This window comes from Furipterus horrens, unplaced genomic scaffold (assembly GCF_987537825.1).
Source record: "Furipterus horrens unplaced genomic scaffold, mFurHor1.1.pri manual_scaffold_5, whole genome shotgun sequence".
NCBI lineage: Eukaryota > Metazoa > Chordata > Mammalia > Chiroptera > Furipteridae > Furipterus > Furipterus horrens.
Window position 1 is genome coordinate 191,047,069 of NW_028327175.1, and position 18,345 is coordinate 191,065,413.

At 43.7% G+C, this 18,345-nt stretch overlaps 1 non-coding gene across 1 annotated transcript; it reads left to right on the forward strand.

The window, feature by feature from the left end:
- Positions 1-16,889: 16,889 nt before the first annotated feature.
- Positions 16,890-16,996, forward strand: LOC150010660 (U6 spliceosomal RNA). The gene has a single exon (XR_016511468.1). It is a non-coding gene; the product is annotated as a U6 spliceosomal RNA (small nuclear RNA).
- The last annotated feature ends 1,349 nt before the right edge of the window (positions 16,997-18,345 follow it).

Genomic DNA, 18,345 nt, shown 5'->3' on the forward strand with positions numbered 1-18,345 from the left:
ATAAGACCGAAATCAGGTGCCTGCCCTTCCATGGTTTCCTTCTTTAACTAGGCATAATGACTTCAAGTTTCATTCGTGTTGTGGCATTCATCAGAAAAACTATTTTTCCTTTTAAAGCTGAATAATATTCTACTGCATGGTAGACAATATTTTTGTTTCTCCGCTCATGTGTTGATGGACATACATTGGGGTCGTTCCCACCTTTGGGCTACTGTGAATAACACTGTTATAAACATTCCTGGGCTGGTATCTGCCTAAGACCCAGCTTTCAGCGCTTTTGTGTGTACTCCTAGGAGTGGAATTGCTGGGTCATATAAAAGCTCTGTTTAATTATTGAGGAACTATCCAACTATTTCCACAGTGCTGTGTCCTTTAACATTTCTACCAGCAACACATGAGGTCCGCATTTCTCCACTTCTTCATCGGCACTTTTTATTTAAAAAAAATAGCCATCCTAATGGGTGAGAGGTGGCATTTCATCGCGGGACCTCGTTTGCATTTCCCTGATGACTAATGACACTGAGCACCTTTTCACATGTTCATGTGTATCTTCTTTGAAGAAATATCCATTAAAGGCCTTTGTCCAGTTTTGAATTGGGTTATTGGAAGAGTCTGCTTCAGATGGGACAGATGCCTAGCCTCAGAGTGCTTTCCACACAGAGCATTTGGTGTAAAGGAACTGATACTGATTCCAAAAAAAAGCACAGTTAAGAAGGGAATTATTATGAAGCAAATAGGGTCTCTTCTGGGTTCCTGGTACAGGAAATTCAATGGGCTTCTGGGGACCTGGAAAGGCATCAGACTGTTACTCTGCCCCTGTCCCTCCCTCTGGGCCAGTGTGGCACTATGTCTGCTGCTCCTCGTACATCTGCTCCTGTCCCCATCCTCGACCTAGGTGACTGGCTTACCATGAAACATGCCCAAGCCTCGTCTTCACATGACCTGAGGGCTCCAGGGGACCCCAATAGACTCCAGCTTTTCTGTCCCATCATTCAGCACTTTTCCTCTGAGGTCAGGAGTCCCTGTGGCCCAATCAGCTACGGCCAGAGGGCTGGTCCCATAAGGTGAACGCTCCCAAGCAACACCTGCCCTCAAGCGGGCCTGTGGGTGGCCAGCAAGCTTGAAGAAGGGCATGGGGGGTGGGGTGGGTGTGCAGTCATGGCTATGCTTAGCACCTGGAGGAGAGCGTCAAAGCTTCTCAGCCATCTAACAGCACAGTGTTTATTAGTCCCATTTCTCAGACACCCAAGAGTATTCTACTCTTGACATTATTTGCCTTCAACTCGATGTCTTTCAGGGTAGTGCAGCTATAATGTTCAAAAGACACCACTCAGTGTCGACGTGACAGTGGCTTGTTCAATGCTGAGAACAATGAGCAAGCCTGTGACCTCACTTCAGTTCCAAACACTGACTATTGATCTAAGCACAAGCAACTTGCTGATCCAGAATATTTTTATATGAATGTGCTGTCAACTGGTCTCCCTGGTGTAACATGCAAGTCGATTCTCTCCCCCTCATGTTACCTGGTTCAAAAAGGAAAGTTGCAATCATATTACTTTGAGATTAGTCAGAATGTGCAGAAGCTGAACAGCACAGCGTGTAAGAGACTCTAAAGAGTCAGCTTAGGTGGCAACCAAATAGCCCTGTGAAACATGGGGTTTAATCATTATTTGTACATCACTGCTAGGCTGTAGTGCAGCTATTAAGAGATGATATCTTTTAATTAGAAGAGGAACTTGTTACAGATGAATTTGTCTGTCTGAAATGTAAACCAAGGCTAAGCCATGAATGTTATCCTCAGCCCTTTATCTTTGGATGGAGCATCTGTTTAAGGGCTGTTCACATTAGTCCCTAAAAAAGGAGAAGTAGGAAGGTGCCTGGGTACCAGTGGTCCACTCCCAAAGGAGAGGAGAGTTCTATCTTCCTTTGTCAGGTGATGACAGATTTGATCAAAATCCCTTTCCCGTTAGATGGTGCCTTAGGAGGGGAACCTAGTAAAATGGGGGAGGTGGTCAGGTGATGAGAAAATTCAGAACAGCACCCATTAGCAGGTACCCTTGGAGGACTTGTTTCCCAAGGGTGGGGGGAAGTTAGGTGGAATGGCACATTGTATTCAATTTATTACCATGACTTTAAACAGTTTAATGGACTTTATTGATTAGAGCAGTTTTAGGTTTACAGAAAAATTGAGCAGAAAGCACAGAAAATTCTCACATAACCCTTCCCCACCTCACACACCATCTCTTCTATCATTCACACCCTGCCCCAGTGTGGTACATGCGTTCCAATTGATGAACCAATATGAAGACAACATTACCAACAGAGGTCCATAGTTTACATGACAATTCACTTTTCATGTTCTAAGTTCTACGGGTTTGAACAAATGCATAATGTCATGGAGCCACCATCATCGCACAAAAGAGATCTGTTGCCCTATTCTCCCCAACCCCTTCCTTGAACAACAGGCAACCTCTGACGTTTTACTGTCTCTATAGTTTTTCCAGTGTGCCATTTTATGAAATCTCCTGGAGCAGGATGGGAGTGGAGGAGCAATGGCCTGGGTTTATTGAGCACATCTTTGCTTTGTGCTGCATACTCCTGGGCACTTTAGAAACATTAGCTCATCTCATTCCCATGATAACATAAGCTGTTAATAGCCCACTTTAAAGATGAGGAGTTAAGGCTCAGAAGATTGGGTAAACTATTCATGTTACACGGCTGGACAGGCATGGACCAGAACCCAGACAGGCTATAGAAACTGTGCTTCATCCCTGCACTGCTTGCCCCAATTTCTAAAATGAACAAAATGAGCATTTTTTTCCTCTTAAACCAAATGAAAATATATGGAGAGGTCATAACTTACTACTCTTATCACAGACTTATTTCATTGGTCTTAAAAATTTTAAGTTTATTTAGAATATAACATGTACACGTGAAAAATAACTACACTTCATTTTTGTCTTAAAATGAAGTTACTTAGTAAAAAACAATCGCCACATGGGATTCTATCAATCTCAAAAACTTTTGAGCATCAAAGGACACAAGCAAGAGAGTAAAAAGGCAACCAACAGAATGGGAGAAAATATTTACAAATCATATATCTAACATGGGGATAATATCCAAAATATATAAAGAATTCCTACAACTCAACAACCAAAAAATCAAATAACCTGATTAAAAATAAGCAAAGAACTTGAACAAACATTTCTCCAAATGTGATATACAAATGGTCAACAAGCATGTGAAAAAAATACTCAATATCACTAATCATCAGATAAATGCAAATCAAAACTACAGTGAGTTATCACCACTGGGATGGATGCTATATAAATAATAATAAGTGTCTAAACAGATGGGAAGAAATTGAGACACTTGTGCACTATTGATGGGATTATAAAATGGTGCAGAGACTATGAAAAATAGTGTGGAGGTTCCTCAAAAAATTAAAAATAAAACTACCCTGTGATTCAGCAATCTCACTTCTGGGTATGTACCCAAAAGAATTAAAAGTAGGGTCTCAAAAAGATTTTGTACACCCATATTCATAGCAGCACTACTCACAATAGCCAAGAGGTAAAAGCAACCCAAATATTCACCCACAGATAAATAGATAAACAAAAAGTGATGTATGCACGCAGTGGAATACTACTCAGCCTTAAAAAAGGAAGGAAACCCTGTCATATGCTACAATATGGATGACCCTTGAGATCAGAATGCTAAGTGAAATAAGCCAGTCACAAAAAAAAAACAAATACTGTATGACTCCACTTACATGAATTATCTAAGGAAATCAAATTCATAGAAACAGAAAGTAGAATGGTGGTTCCCAAGGACTGAAGGAAGGAGTTACTATTTAATAGATATCGAGTTTCAGATCTGCAAGTAAAAAAAATTGGGAGATCTTTATCATAGCAATTTGTGCTTAACACTACTGAACTATTCACTCAAAAAGGTTTAGGTGGCAGATGTTATGTTATGTGTTATTTATCACAACAAAATGAGGTTACCTAAGAAACTTGAACAGATCCTTATACACCAGTGTTCATAGCAGCACTAACCACAAAAGCCAGGAGGTGGAAGCCGCCCAAATGTCTATCAACACATGAATGGATAAACAGAATGCAGTATAACCATACAATGAATATTATTCATCCTTAAAAAGGAATGAAACTCTCATACATGTTACAACATGGATGAACCTTGAGGACACTGCACCTAGCAAAAGAAGACAGATGAAAAAGGACAGATGAGTATGATTCTAACTTTATGAGTTGCCCCGGGGAGTCAAATTCACAGAGACAGAAAGCAATATGATGGTTTCCAGGGCTGGAGGGTGATGGGAATGGGGAGTTATTATTTGATTGATAGAGAGTTTTAGTTTTACGGGATAAAAGTTCTGGACGGAGGGAGGGAGGGGGAGAGAGAGAGAGAGAAACATTGATGCAAGAGAGAGGCATTAATCACTTACCTCCTGTATACACCCCTACTGGGGATAGAACCCGCAACATTTTGGCGTATGGAATGATGCTCCAACCGACTGAGCCACCCAGCCAGAGCTAAAATGGCACACTTTGTCATATATATTTCACCAGAATGTTTTAGAATGAAAAAAAAAAGATTTTACCTAACTTTTTTCCACTAAGGGAACTAGCCTGTTCAGAAAGCTTACCTGCCATAGGAAATGTATCCAGGAGAAGAGTAACTAAGGATGAAGATGATTCTCAGAAGCCCACATGGGATCTAAGACTGATCACAGATCTCACTGTCATTGAATTCCAAGCTGTGTTAGCTCTTTCATCAGAGGGAAGGGAAGAAAAGGGAAGATGAGCAAAGTCCTGCTTCTTAAACCAGCTGGTGGCTCCTAAGATGATTGAGATTCAAGGACTGCTGAGCACCAGCTAGGTCACCCAATGCTTACAAGAGCCCCATACAATCTGTGGGCAGACTGAGGCATGAGCCCTTTGAAGCCAACTGGCCCAAAGTCACACATAGCTAGTGAGCAAGGGCCATGTTCCAAAACCTGACCGTCTGAACTTAGCAGCCACGTTCTCAACCCCTGTGTTATTCTGCCTCAGACAAAGTAAGGGACCAACAAGCCAAAGACATGAGCACAAATAGGGGACAAGAAAATAAGGATACGACCATCCTGTGCCAGCTGCAGATATTAGCTCTAGGAGGCAGCTGCATTTCTGAACCCATTTCACAACCCAGGAACCTGAAGTTCAGAGACCTTTAAGTCAGCTTGCCCAGGTGCCACAACCAGCGAACCCCAGGTCCGCTTTCCGATCCTGGCTTCTCCCAGTTTCTTATCATAATTTGAAAATTATTGACAAATAACGGGTTCTCTGCTTTATGCCAGTTCTCAAAGGCAGAACTGGCCCAGGTTACGAGGGCTGCTTCCTAAATGTTTATCTTGAAAATCCCGACCCTTCCCAATCATGGGCTGCTGTGACCATTTCACCTGTTTCCCACAGACCAAGCAGGAGTCTGGTAAGCCACCATGGCTGGAGGGCTGAGGAGCGACAAGGCCACAGTGACGGGACCCCAGTCTGAGCCCTGTGCTTTCAAAACACAGGATTCTGTCTTGGGTGGAAGAAGTTATGAAGCTAGAGGAAAATACTGCAAATGGGAAGCCATGACGTGGAGGCTTTACTCACGATTTTTTTAAAAAAGTTGCCACTGTGGGGAGCAGCGGCAGATGGGGGAACACACCTCAGGAATGGGATCACACAATGCCCTCACCGTGGAACTTGGACCAATGCGGGGACACTCACGGGCTCCCAAACAGCTTGAATGCCACTGGGGAAAATGTGAAATGATTTGTTGTGGTCTAGAGCAATCAGACTTGTCACACACACTAATGAGTCCAGGATACCCAAGGAAACAGACCTTCCGCCAAACCCAGCTGCAGCCAGAGACGAAATAGAATAGGGCTTCTCCCAGAAGTAGCATTCAGGAGCAACGAGGAGCTGGGGACCTTTTCCAAAAGGGTTATCAGGAATGGAGTGGGGCAGGGGTCATTCTGGGCAGTCATGATGGCTGGAAGAAAAAAAATGTGATGCTTTGATGCCTGGACAGAATCAGCCATCAGGTCTGGTCACGTCCCCTTGCACAGTCACCACATTCTTCCTTGCCTTCCCACTGCCGATTTCCTGCGCCTGATGCCCAATACCTCTCGTCTGCTGCGTGATGGAGCTCACATCTGCCACGTGACTCCCCTGCTCAGAAACCTCCAAGGGCTCTCCACTGCCTAGAGAATCCACCTCCAGCTCCTCAGTTTATGTCCCATTGATCATCTAAACCGACTTGCCACAGCTGCCAGGTCATTCTGTTTCCAGGTTGTACTGTGTAATGCCTTGAGCTCTTTGGGACAGGGATTATGCCTGTACGTAACAGAGTCTTGATTAATGTTTGCTGAAGCAGCACTGCCAACGTTACGTTCTTTATGCCATTTCTCAAAGGCATCAGGAGACCCGAGTTGGAATTTCACCTCCACCACTCATAGCTTTGTGGCCTTAGGTGAATTAACTAATCTCTTTGAGCCCCATTTTCTATATTGGAAAATGGGGATTAGAGTGTCTACTATAGTGGCTCATTTTGAGAACTAAATGGGACAAAGTATACAAAATGCTTAGTACGTAATAAATGCTTTAAAAAAATCCCAGTGGGGATTGACTGTGGGAGTTGAGGGGGTGGGCAGGGCAGGGGAGAGCAATGGGGGAAAACTGGGTCAACTGTAACAGAACAATAACAAATAATATCTCCCCTGCCTATAGAAAGCCACCTATGCCACAGTGCTTGACACTCTCCAGCTTTAGGGAAAGAGTGAAGTACAACCAGAAGGTTTTCAGTGGCATTTATTGAAAGACAAAACATTGTTATAGCTACTCAGTTTCAGTTCTTTTCATTTAAAAAAAACAGCTGAGAGAAAACAGGGTAGAGAAAGAATTTTGTTTTGCTTATTTTATTAATTGAATTTATTTGGGCGACATTGGTTAATAAATTATACAGGTTTTAGATGTACAATTCTATAATACAGCATCTGTATATTGTGTGTTCACCACCCCAAGTTAATTCTCCTTTCCTCAAAATGTATTCCCCCTTTACTCCCTTCCACCTCCCCCCGCCCCCCTTTCCCTCTGGTAATCACCATACCGAGTTCTATGTCTTCAAGTTCGTATGTTTGTTTTTTGCTTAATTCCTTCACCTTTCTCACCCAGCCCCCAGCTCCCCTCCCCTCTGACCCCTGTCAGTCTGTTCTCTGTATCAGTGACTCTCTTTCTCTTTTGTTGGGCCAAGAGGGAAGAAAAACAAGCCAAAAATAATTATTGATTCAGAAAGAGAGGACGTACAGCAAGGTGTTTGGTCCTTCAAAGAGACCATAAAATCTGCTCCGTTCTTGTGACTTTTAGCTACTCGAAGAGAAGTCTTATCAAATCTAAGGGCCATACATTTAGTATAAGTGAGGCACATTTGCTTTATGAAGTTGGGCTGGTTCTCTCAGCTGGGAAGGAAGGACAATCCCTCTTGCTGTCACCTCTCCAGCCACCACCTCTGCGGAGCCACAGGGGCCTGGCTTCTTCAATACACAGGATTTGCTGCTAGGACAACGGTGGTCCAAGCCCTGGTGGCAATGACACTAACAAGTTCCCAGAGCAACATCTGTGTCGCTAAGAAGGGCCTCACACCCACTCTCTACTCTTCTGTCCACCCCCAGGCCCACTGCCATATAATTCTCCCTTCCCCTGTTCCTCCTCTATCCTAAAGGGCTAACAGTTGAGTAACATTTTTTAAAATTGCAAGATGCAACCCATTCGCGTTGGTAAAATTCACTGAGTGGTTTGCAATCAACTATTTCTTTAAAATGAAATAGAAAATAATATAGTGTGTCACATGTGGTAATGTTAAGTATCATTTTTATGTAACCTTTGTCTCAGCTATGTATATATAGGTAAAATGTACTTTTTCCTGTGGGTTTCAGTCAAAAACGTTCAAAAATCTGTGTCAGGTGCCCATGCAGATGGATCATAATCTCCACGCTCGATTCCTTTTTTAAGCACCTAATACTGTGCCTTAACTCAGGGCAAATGTTCCCTGCAAATTTGTGGGATGGACCGGGATGGATGAATGAATGAATGCATGAATGAATGAAGTTCAGAGAGAGAATGTACTTGAAGAGTGAGGACACAGATATGGTAAGGGGGGAGTAAGAATGTCTGGGCAAAATTCTCTTAATTGGGGGGAGAGCTGGCTCATTTCAAGTCTATAAAACCTAGTTCACGGAGCCTAAATGAACTCTTAATTGGACAAAATATCCGCTTGATAACTTCCTGCTTTCCAATGTACAATATATCACATGCATCTAATATTAGGAGATTTCAGAGTTGGTGCAATGACTATTAATAACTCAAAATCCGAAGTGGATTAAATTGCCATTTCAAGCCTAGTATCATGTCTTCTTACAATTAGCAGTGACAGAATGGGCATCACAGCACAAACTGGAAAAAGATCTACATGTCCATCAACTTATGAAGAGATTAACAAAATGGTCTGTCCACATGATGGAACACTACTCAGAAATAAAAAGAAGTAAATTACCGATACATGAAGCAATACGAATAAGCCTCAGAAAACATTATAATAAGTGAAAGAGGCCAGACACAAGAGACAGCATAGTGCATAATTCCATTTATATGAAATTTCTAGACAATAAGCAGACAGTGACTGTCTGAGCCTAGCAGGGATTGACTGCAAATTGGCCTAAGGGAACTTCCTGGGGTGTTGGAGGTGTTCTCAACCTGGATTATAGCAATGGCTGCACAACCGTATAAATTTATGAAAACTCGTTGAACTGTGTACTCGCAATAGGTGAATTTTATGCTATGTAAATTACACATCCATGGAGCTGTTAGAAAAACCTTTAGGTGCTTTAAAATGCATCCCTCGTTTGGCATACAGGAAAAAAAAATCCCTGTGCTTCTCAGTTGTGGCTTTATTTATCAGAAAAGGGTCTGGACTTCTCTTAAAGTCAGATTATTCTATAACCTGATCACTTCCCTCTTTTCCAGGAATATAGATAGAACATCAGAGTGTAGCAATCTTCCTGCGGGTCGGCTTCGCGGGCCTTAGAGGCGGCATGCTACCAACTGGCAAGCAGGGCCCTGCTGGTCACTTGCCCACTTGCTCAGCAGTGGGGATGCCAGGGAGGAAATAAGTCCCTTGGAGCTCTTTCTATACTGTTGTGCTCTTTTTATGCTGCCCAAATCAGCAGCAATTGTAAGGAGGACACACCAGACCAGTGTAATAAAGGAGTGGGCTACTTCTCCACCAAATAACTCATTGCAAGCTGAAAGTACAAAGCAGTTACATTTTCGACCTGTAACCTAACATCACACAGCTATTCAAAGCTGATGATCAAGGCAGACAGTTAGCACTTGGAGGCAACAATTGCCATTTTCCTCCTTTTCACATAACGAAGGAATGTGTCTGCCCGTCTTCCACATTCTCCTGCTCCGCTTCCAAATAGTGCCTTGGAACCGTGCTAAGTGCGTTAAGTCCTAGATAAATACTTGTTGATTTGATTGATTCTGTCTACCCCAGTGACAATGGCCAGATTAGAACTGATGGGATGATTTCTGCAAGCCTGGAATGGAACACCGTGGTCTCAGTAATTTGATTGATGAGAATGTTTTTTAATGACGACTTTCAAATCTCAAACCTCCAGAACAGCTCAAATCTCCACTAGGGAAATTTTTTTTTTAAAGCTTAACAATATTTTAGCTCTCTCCAGTTCATACCAAAACTGCAAACAATATCCAAGTAGGTGAAAGTGATTATAACTAGCAATTACATGAAACTCAGTTTCAGTGTTATTAATGTTAAAACAGATAAGAATGGCACTCCATTTTTTTGTTCATTTTTTTAAAAAAAATGGCAGCAGAGGTTCCATGTGGTTTGAAATTCTCATTCAAAAAAAGCTAAAGTAGACAGGGCTGAGTCCTTGGCAAACGCACAAAATACAAACTAAAATGCACAGTAAACGACAGCTTCGTATTAAACTGGGGGTGACATTCATGCAAATTTTTAAACATTTCTTAGTGTTTCTTTTTCAAATACAGCCCTGGCTTCCTCAAACACACATATTAGATAAAGGAGAATAACATGAAGGACTCTGGTCCAGCCCCCTCAGTGGCTGAAAGCGACTGTGATTCTGGGGGGATGGGCACTGATGAAACACGCAATAAACAGCCCTCCCTCGCCTGAAGTGAAGACAGCCCATGCTGAGAAACTGGCTCCTTGTAAGTCTCAAGCCACAGAAGTTATTATCTCTGGAGAAGCGCTATGGGCTCTGTAAGAAGGGCAAGAGCCACCTACTTGGTACAGTTACTCTCCCTGAATTACCAAAAGCCAGGCTCAAAGTCCCATACTCTGAAATAATGCAGGACGAGCTGGGAATGGCATCTCTTACCACATACCTGTGGGTTTTTTTCCCCCTATGGTTTTTCATTCAGTATTTACAAAAAGTCTGCCTACGCCTAACCCATGTGTAACTTGCTAAATTTCACACATACCTCCTTCTTGACTGTACCTGACTCTCAGTGCATTGAAAGATCCTTGAGGAGTAGAATTGGGCCTTTCCGTTTTTGCAGACTTGGCCTCCAGCCCAAGGCCTGGTAAAGAGTATGCATTCAATTAATGTTGGTTAAATGGATGGCTATAAATGAATGGATGAGTGGGTGGGTGGGGAGGTGAGTGGGTGGTCAGACTGGTGTATGAATGCATGGATGGATGAATGAATGGATAGGTGGATGGATGGGTGGTAGGATGGATGGATGGATGGATGGTTGGATAGATGAAGAAACAGACAGACCAGTAAGTTTCTCCACTTTCAAGGTCTTATATGCCAAGGTGCCCTTGTATTTCAACTGCTATATAAATGTACAGTATTATCATGAACTCCCAAATATCCACCTGTTTCAATGATAAGTATGGTAGGAATAGACAGAAAGAGAGTTCCATGCTTCACTGATGCCACATGTGAAAAGCTCTTTGCCAGAGGCACTGCTTATCACCTGAAAAGTCCTCTTCCTGATATCTCATTCTATTTATAGATTTTAGCTCTAGAGTGTGAGATTTTATTTCTTGAATTAAAATGTGATAAGAGACCTTTCAGTTCCCAGAGTCTCTTCTCCGCCTGTAGGTCAGAAGTTATTGGCTGGTGTCCCGCCATCCCCTGTGAGTAGTTGCATGTTTCTGCTGACCAAACCTCCTTGGCCTTCAAACCAAACGATGCCATATTCTTTATGATGCATTTTTCTAACATTGGACTTATATCTACGTACCCACACACATCCTTGGTTTCCCACTGCTCACAGAAATTGCAAGCAGGTGAGCAAGTTTAAATTCTACACGGTGAGTGCTTCACAGAAGGTTTTGCTGATAATGCTAACAATAAATGTGCTGGCATTCGCTGAACTCACTACCAGTGACGGTGTGGTCTTATGTTATATTATACAATGTGATCTATAAACACCGATGGAAAGATGTCTCTTAGAGATGCTCTATTTCTAACTCAAAAAGGTATGATGATAAATGATAAATACTATTTATTAAGCATCCGCCAAGTACCAGCCACCAGGCAGGGCTCTTACATACATTAGGTTATTCATTTCACACTAAAGTCCTAGGAAGTAAGAAATGTTACTTGCATTCTGTTGATGAAATAATTGAATCTTGGAAAAATTAAGTTTACCGCTCATAACTAGTAAGTGGTGAGGTAGACTTGAACCCAAGTCCAGCCTGTGCTCTTTTTACTCCATCATCTTTGCTAGAAAATTCTAAGAAAAACACAGTTCTCTTGCTTTTTTCTTTTGCTTATTATACAGGACCTTGTGGTACTTCTCATGTACTAAAAATCTGCTCAGAACTATTGTGGTTTTGAGTTCAGAAAAAAAAAGCAACGGAAGATAAGATGTGTAGACCTGCTTTGACGTCAGTATGATATGGTCTCAGAAAAGAAATCCTTAATCCTTCAATACCCATTTCTACAATATGCCTATTACACATGCTTTGAAATAATTGGGTAGGATGAGCCTATTGATTGCCTCTGGAGCAATAAGTCTTGCCCCAAATTACAAGGCTGAAAGGACTGTGAGGCTGGACATCTCCATCCTTGAAAATTTACCTACATTTGAGTCCCTATAGTAAGAATTCAGGGCATATTCAGAGTACCTCCATTGGCTTTTTGCTTTATGGACTTTTTCACGCCATGGCAAATAGGAAGTGACAACCAACTGGCTGAAATCCACACTTCATCTGAAAGGTCAAAAAGCCTCTGTTTCACATATACCGTCTCTCCTTATTCCCTTACAGCTTGTGCAATGGTCACCCTATGAGGAACATGTCTCCTCTTGTTCCCGGTGTGTGCTGTGGTGACACTGAGGTGATGATGGCTTGGGGCTCCATCTAAGGTCAGCTTTACCCGTTTCATTTCATGACCCAATAGGTGCAAAGCTTGTGGTTTACCCTCTGTCTCCGCGAGCACCCAAGGCTGAGAAAGACTGCGCAAGACTGACGACAAAAGGACACCCAGTTGCCCAACAGTTGAGGACACCATCACCAGCCACATCTACTCCAGGTGGGAACCTTGGGCCTCCTGACCCAGAAACACACACATGCAAATACTTCCCCTTGCCCCTTCCTCCTCCTCCCCCCATCACAGTCCATATTCCCTTACCCCCACATTTTCTCCAGTCATGCTGGTTTTTTAATCTTAAAGTACAACAAGTAATTTCTTCCTTGATGAATTGCTCTCTCTGCCCCACCCTGTAACCTCGCTCTGAGGTAACTTCCTAATTCTCTTTGACAGTTTACTCTTGATGAGGATTAAAGGTTATTTTTAGCCAGAACCGCACACAAGGAAATGATGCAATAACTTCTTTGAGCTGGCTGAATGGTTCCTCTTTTTTGGTCTTTGAATTAATATGATTGTGAACTTTAAGTAGTTTCTGGCCTTAGTAAGTAATGTTGTAATCATTAAAGTCCCCATCTTGCAATATAAATGGCTTGTTAGTAGTGATCCTTTCCTAAATGATTGGCATTTTTATCAGATGTAGACCACAGTGATGAAAATCAGAATGCTTTTAATTCATCATGCACTGTCCTGAAGATCCCTTGGCCCCCCCAGGATTCCCTGCACCCTGTTTATTCCTTTCACAAAGCCTACTCCAATAGTGGCAGAAAGGTACTTAACTCCGCCATTAGGGCTATTTTGGCAGGCCTCCAGTTGTCCCCTGTCCTTCCAATCTCTTGTCTATATAGCACATAGGCATTTCTTAATCTGTCACTATTTTTAAACTATTTGTCCGTTTAAGTCCATATGTCTTCACCAGGGTTTCTCAGCCTCAGCACTACTGAGCTTTTGGGCGAGATAATTCTTTCTTGTAGGGCTGTCTGTGCATTACAGGATGGTTAGCAGCAAGCCCAGCCTCTACCCGCCAGATGCCAGGAGTATCCCTCCCCACTTACGACAACCAAAAACGTTTTCAGACATCACCGTATGTCCTGCAGGGAGGCAGAATTGTCCCCAGTTGAGAAACATTGGCCTTTATGCTGGTTTAAATCACAAGCCTTTTGGATCGGAACTAACCTAATTCCTCCAGACTTCCCAACAGGGAGGTGCTCAGAGGAGGCTGTTTGATGATGATCACAATCAATAAAAAGGAAACCAGAATTTTTGGCACAAGAAAACAAAAAAATCTAAACAGATGATCAAGTAAACATTGGATAAGGTGTCTTATTCGGCTTCCCGGTCTAATCAGTAAGATTAAAACAACACTTAGCTCTCTTTTATTAACCACACAAAGGAATCAAAAATTTGTAAGAAAGAGTTTATCACCTCATCATTAAACTGCTCCCACAAACTATGGAGGGAGGCAAGTAAACTGAATCCCCCCCTGCAGGGTGGATGACTGCACCCCTCAGGGCGCACACGGCCTGGGAATTAGCATTTCTTCACACTTACTGTTCTGTGAGGCCCAGAGAGAGGACACAGCCCCTCCCCCCCTCTCGGAACCTGACCCTTGTAAAGTATTACAAGTATATTTCATGGGTGAAAAAGCAAAAGATAGATGTGATCTGATATATCATTATAACTGCTGCTATTATTCATCCACTGGAGTGGCATTAAAGTGCTGGATTTGGAAAAGAAAAGCTCCTAAATGATCTCTTTATAGCCCTCTAGCCAAAAAGAACAAAACCTTTTATCAGTTAATCTGATGAATTCCATGGGTTATTTTTATTCTATTCGTAAGAGGCCAGGTATGTAGGTCCTGCTTGTTCTTACATGCATTGGTTAACAATTCAATTAAACAAATATTTATTGAAACCAAGGGCAAGGCACTCTGATAATCACCAGTCACTACAATGGAAATACCCAGATGAATAAAAAAATGCAAATCTGCCCTCAGAAGAGTTTACATTTTTTATTTCTATAACAATTGGTTGTGTATTTTTATTTTGTCCCCATACACACTTGACTTTGTATACTTGAAGGCCCAATACCACACATTGTAGGAGAAGTTCCAAAACTCTGGTGGTGGTTTAAAAGCCTGAGCAACCACAGAAGACAGGTGGGGATTTAAAATGGTAATGGTGAGGATTTTCCCTAAGCATGAAAGTAATGTGTTTCTTGTTGTTTTTGGAAAACACAGAAAACAGACAAAATCCAGGGGGAAAATGGTCTTCCATAATCAGCGGAAGGCTTGAGCAGAGGTTGCAGGACCTGGCATTCTAGGGATGGCAGAGCGTGTGGGGGATCCTGAGGAGCTATGGAGGAACATGGGGTGGGGGCCTGAATGTCAGACCGAATCAGGAGGGCAATAGGGAGCCATGGATGGTTCAGTGTTCTGGGCATGGCCTCCTCTCATCCTCACAACAACCCTGTGTGCTTGTGGTGGTTCTACTCACTTTCTGGATGTGGAGCTGAAGGATTTAAGGTGTGCAATAACTTGCCCAGGTCATATGGATAGTCAGTGGGAGAGGTGGGCACTCTAAAACCCCAGACCCCTCATTCAAAGTGGGTATTGATTGAGTGGGGCAAGGAGTGGGCTGTGATTTAGAACATCAAGAATCTGGCTATGGCAGGTGTGCCTTTGACACAACGGAATGGATCAAAAGATTGCAGAGGCGCAGGAAAAGGGTCCCCCCTACTTTGTAGAGAAAAGACCAATTTACAGCCTGGAGACAGGTACACAGAGCAGGCAGCTCTGCAGCGGCCTTTGGTGGCGGTTCCTTCCCTGACTTTCCGGTACCAGCGGGGCATGCCACTGCCAAGGTGCCGGCTGCATGAGGTCAGGATTCCCTAAGATGGCACTGTTCACGGGGAGTTGGTGCCACTGAGCCATCCCAGCTGTTCTGGGTCATCTGGCCAAGAGCCAGCCTGCTCACCAGGTGTGAGTGAACGGAACACTCAGCACATCACTGAGAGCCTCCAGGATGTGTTCCCAGGCTACCGTGCCCCTGGAAGGCCCAGGCCAAGATAAGGCAACATTTCAAAGTAAGATTCACGAATGTGAACAGGAGTAATCATGTCAGGCTCTACAGAAAGGGCACAGCGCACAGAGCAGCTGACGGTGACGCTTTTTGGAGTAACTGGGAATCTGAGGAAGTACCAAACGATTGTGGTGGCAAAAGCTGGATCGCTCAGGGTTACAGAGGGAAGGCCCCGTGACTAAATGAATGCGATCCACGCCTAGAAGTTGGTTGATGAGGAGGAGAGAAGGGAGAGATGGTAGTGGGGTCAGGAGGATGTGCTTAAGGCCGAGTGAGATGTAAACCTTTCTCCTTCAGCGGCACCCAACAGACAGGTTTTCCTGTGCCTTGTAGATGCCAGGCCCTGTCCTTGTGCCAGAGATACAGGCATGACAGTGACCGACAAAATTCCTGTCCCTGCGCACTTTAGGTTCGGGGCAGGGGTTAGAAAGGGGAGTTGGGAAACAAACATGAAAATAAACACATGCCTTTTAATAAGATAATCTCAGATAATGACATAAAAATGTCAATGATATATCAATGAAGAAATAGATGGGTGTCATAAAATAGAGGTTGGCTGAGTTTGGGGGAAGGGTGGGGGAGTCAGGCAAGGCCTCCCTAAGGAGGTGACCTTTGAGGGGAAGCCTCCATAGTGAAAAGGAACTTGCCATGCAGTTCCTGACAGAGGGGACAGCGAGTTCAGAGGCCCTGTGGCAGGTACCAGTTGAAGAACAAAGGGGCCAGTGTGGTAAAGCACAGGAAGCAAAGGAGGGGCAGGGAGCGGGAGCCAGAGCACAGTCCCATAGGCCTTCAGCCACGAAAGCCAGTTGGGTTTTCATTCTGATTGCAGTGAGAAACCAATGGGAGGTTTGAAGCGGGAGGGCTTAGTGATCACGAATGTGTTTTTAAGAGGTGACCTTGGCTACAGAATGGGAAAAGGACTCCAGGGGCAAGAATGGAAGTCGCCGGCGTCCGTTCCAAAGCTCTAGCTGAGCAGTGAGGCTGGCTTGGACCAAAGTAGCCACAGTGGGAGGAACGTCGTGGGTACGGAGTTGCCGCACTTGCGGACAAACTGGCGATGGGGAGAGGAGGAGAGAGGACCCGAGGATGCGTCCCAGGGCCCCTGGCTGAGCACCTCAGTGAATGCTGCGGCAATTTCCCAAGATGAGAGGCTGGAGGGGGAGTTTGGGGGGAATGGAGAGAAACAGCTTCAGATGTGGACAAGTTTACTTTGAGATGCCAGTATGTCAGAGGAGATTTAGAGTGGACAGCTAGGAAAAGTCAGGCCAGAAAACAGATTTTGGGGTCATCAGCCTATGGATTAAAATATATATATATTAGTTATAGGTAGAATTACCATGCTTGCTTTAGCAGCACATATACTAAAATTAAAACGATACAGAGAAGATTAGCATGGCCCCCAAGCAAGAATGACTCACAGATTCACGAAGCGTTCTGTATTTTTTAAAGGATCCAGTGGGCCAAATATATGGTGGTGGAAGATGATTTGATGTTGGGCACAGAATGCAACAGACAGATCGTGTATCACAGAAATGCGTACTTGTAACCTGTATAATCTTACTAACCAATGTCGCCCCAATAAATTTAATAAAAATTCGATTAAAATATTTAAAAACACAGTTATCAGATGACCCAAGAATTCCACTCCTAGGTGCTGACCCTCAAGAACTGCAAACAGGCATTCAAACAAAAACCTGTGCACAAATGTTCATAGCAGCGCTCTTTCAAGTAGCCAAATGGTAGAAACAACGAATCTCCATCAGTGGGTAAATGAATAAACTAAAGGTGGGACGAGCACACCGCGCAATATTACTCAGCCATAAAAAGGCATGGAGTACGGACACAGGCGACAGCAGGGAGGAACCTTGAAATCATTATGCTCAGTGAACAATTCCATTTCCTCGGGGCCTTTAGAATAAGCAAATCCACAGACAGGAAAGCAGATCAGTGGTTGCCAGGGGCTGGGAGGCAAAAGGAATGGCAAGAGGCCACCGTGAATGGCTACGAGGCTTCCTTTTGAGGCGATGAGACTGTTCTGGGGTGACGTAGAGGTGATAGCTGCACAACCGTGTGAATGTACTAAATCATATACTTTAAAACAGTGAAGTTTATATTAATGGGCTTCGTAGCACAAACACACAGATAGCTAATGGGACTGAATGAGGTACGATCTAAGGAGAGGGTGTAGATGGAGGAAAGGAGTCCCCAAGGAGCCTTGCAGCACTCCAACTTTTAGAGGGCAGGCAGAGGAGGGTTAGCCGGCAAAGAAGGGTCAAAAGGAGCCAACTCTGATAGGGGAGGAAACCCAGGGAAGTTGCTGCCCCGGAATTCAAGTGAGAAACATGTCCCAAGGAGCGTAGAGTGGCCATCCGTGCCAAAGAGCGACGATGTGAGTTTCGGGTAGACGTTGCCAGGTTTGTCTACACGGGAATGGGACCATTTTGCACTCTGATCGGCACTGCACGGAGGTGCTCACGTCCCCGACAATCTTCCAACGCAAGGTATGGTCAAAATGTGTGTCAGTCTCAGAGGTGAGAAGTGGATCTCAGGGTAGTCACCTGCAGTTCCCTTGTTGGGAGTGAGGTTCACCATCTTCTCAGATGTTCAAGGGCCGTTTGTCTCTTGCTGTGAGTTCTCTGTTCATGGTCTTTGCCCATTTTCTCTTGAGCTGTTAGCTTCATTTCTAGGAGCTTTTTAAACAGCCAGGAGTTTGGTCCTTTATATTAGTGGTTCCCAACCTTTTTGGCACCAGGGACCAGTTTCGTGGAAGACAATTTTTCCATGGATGGGGAG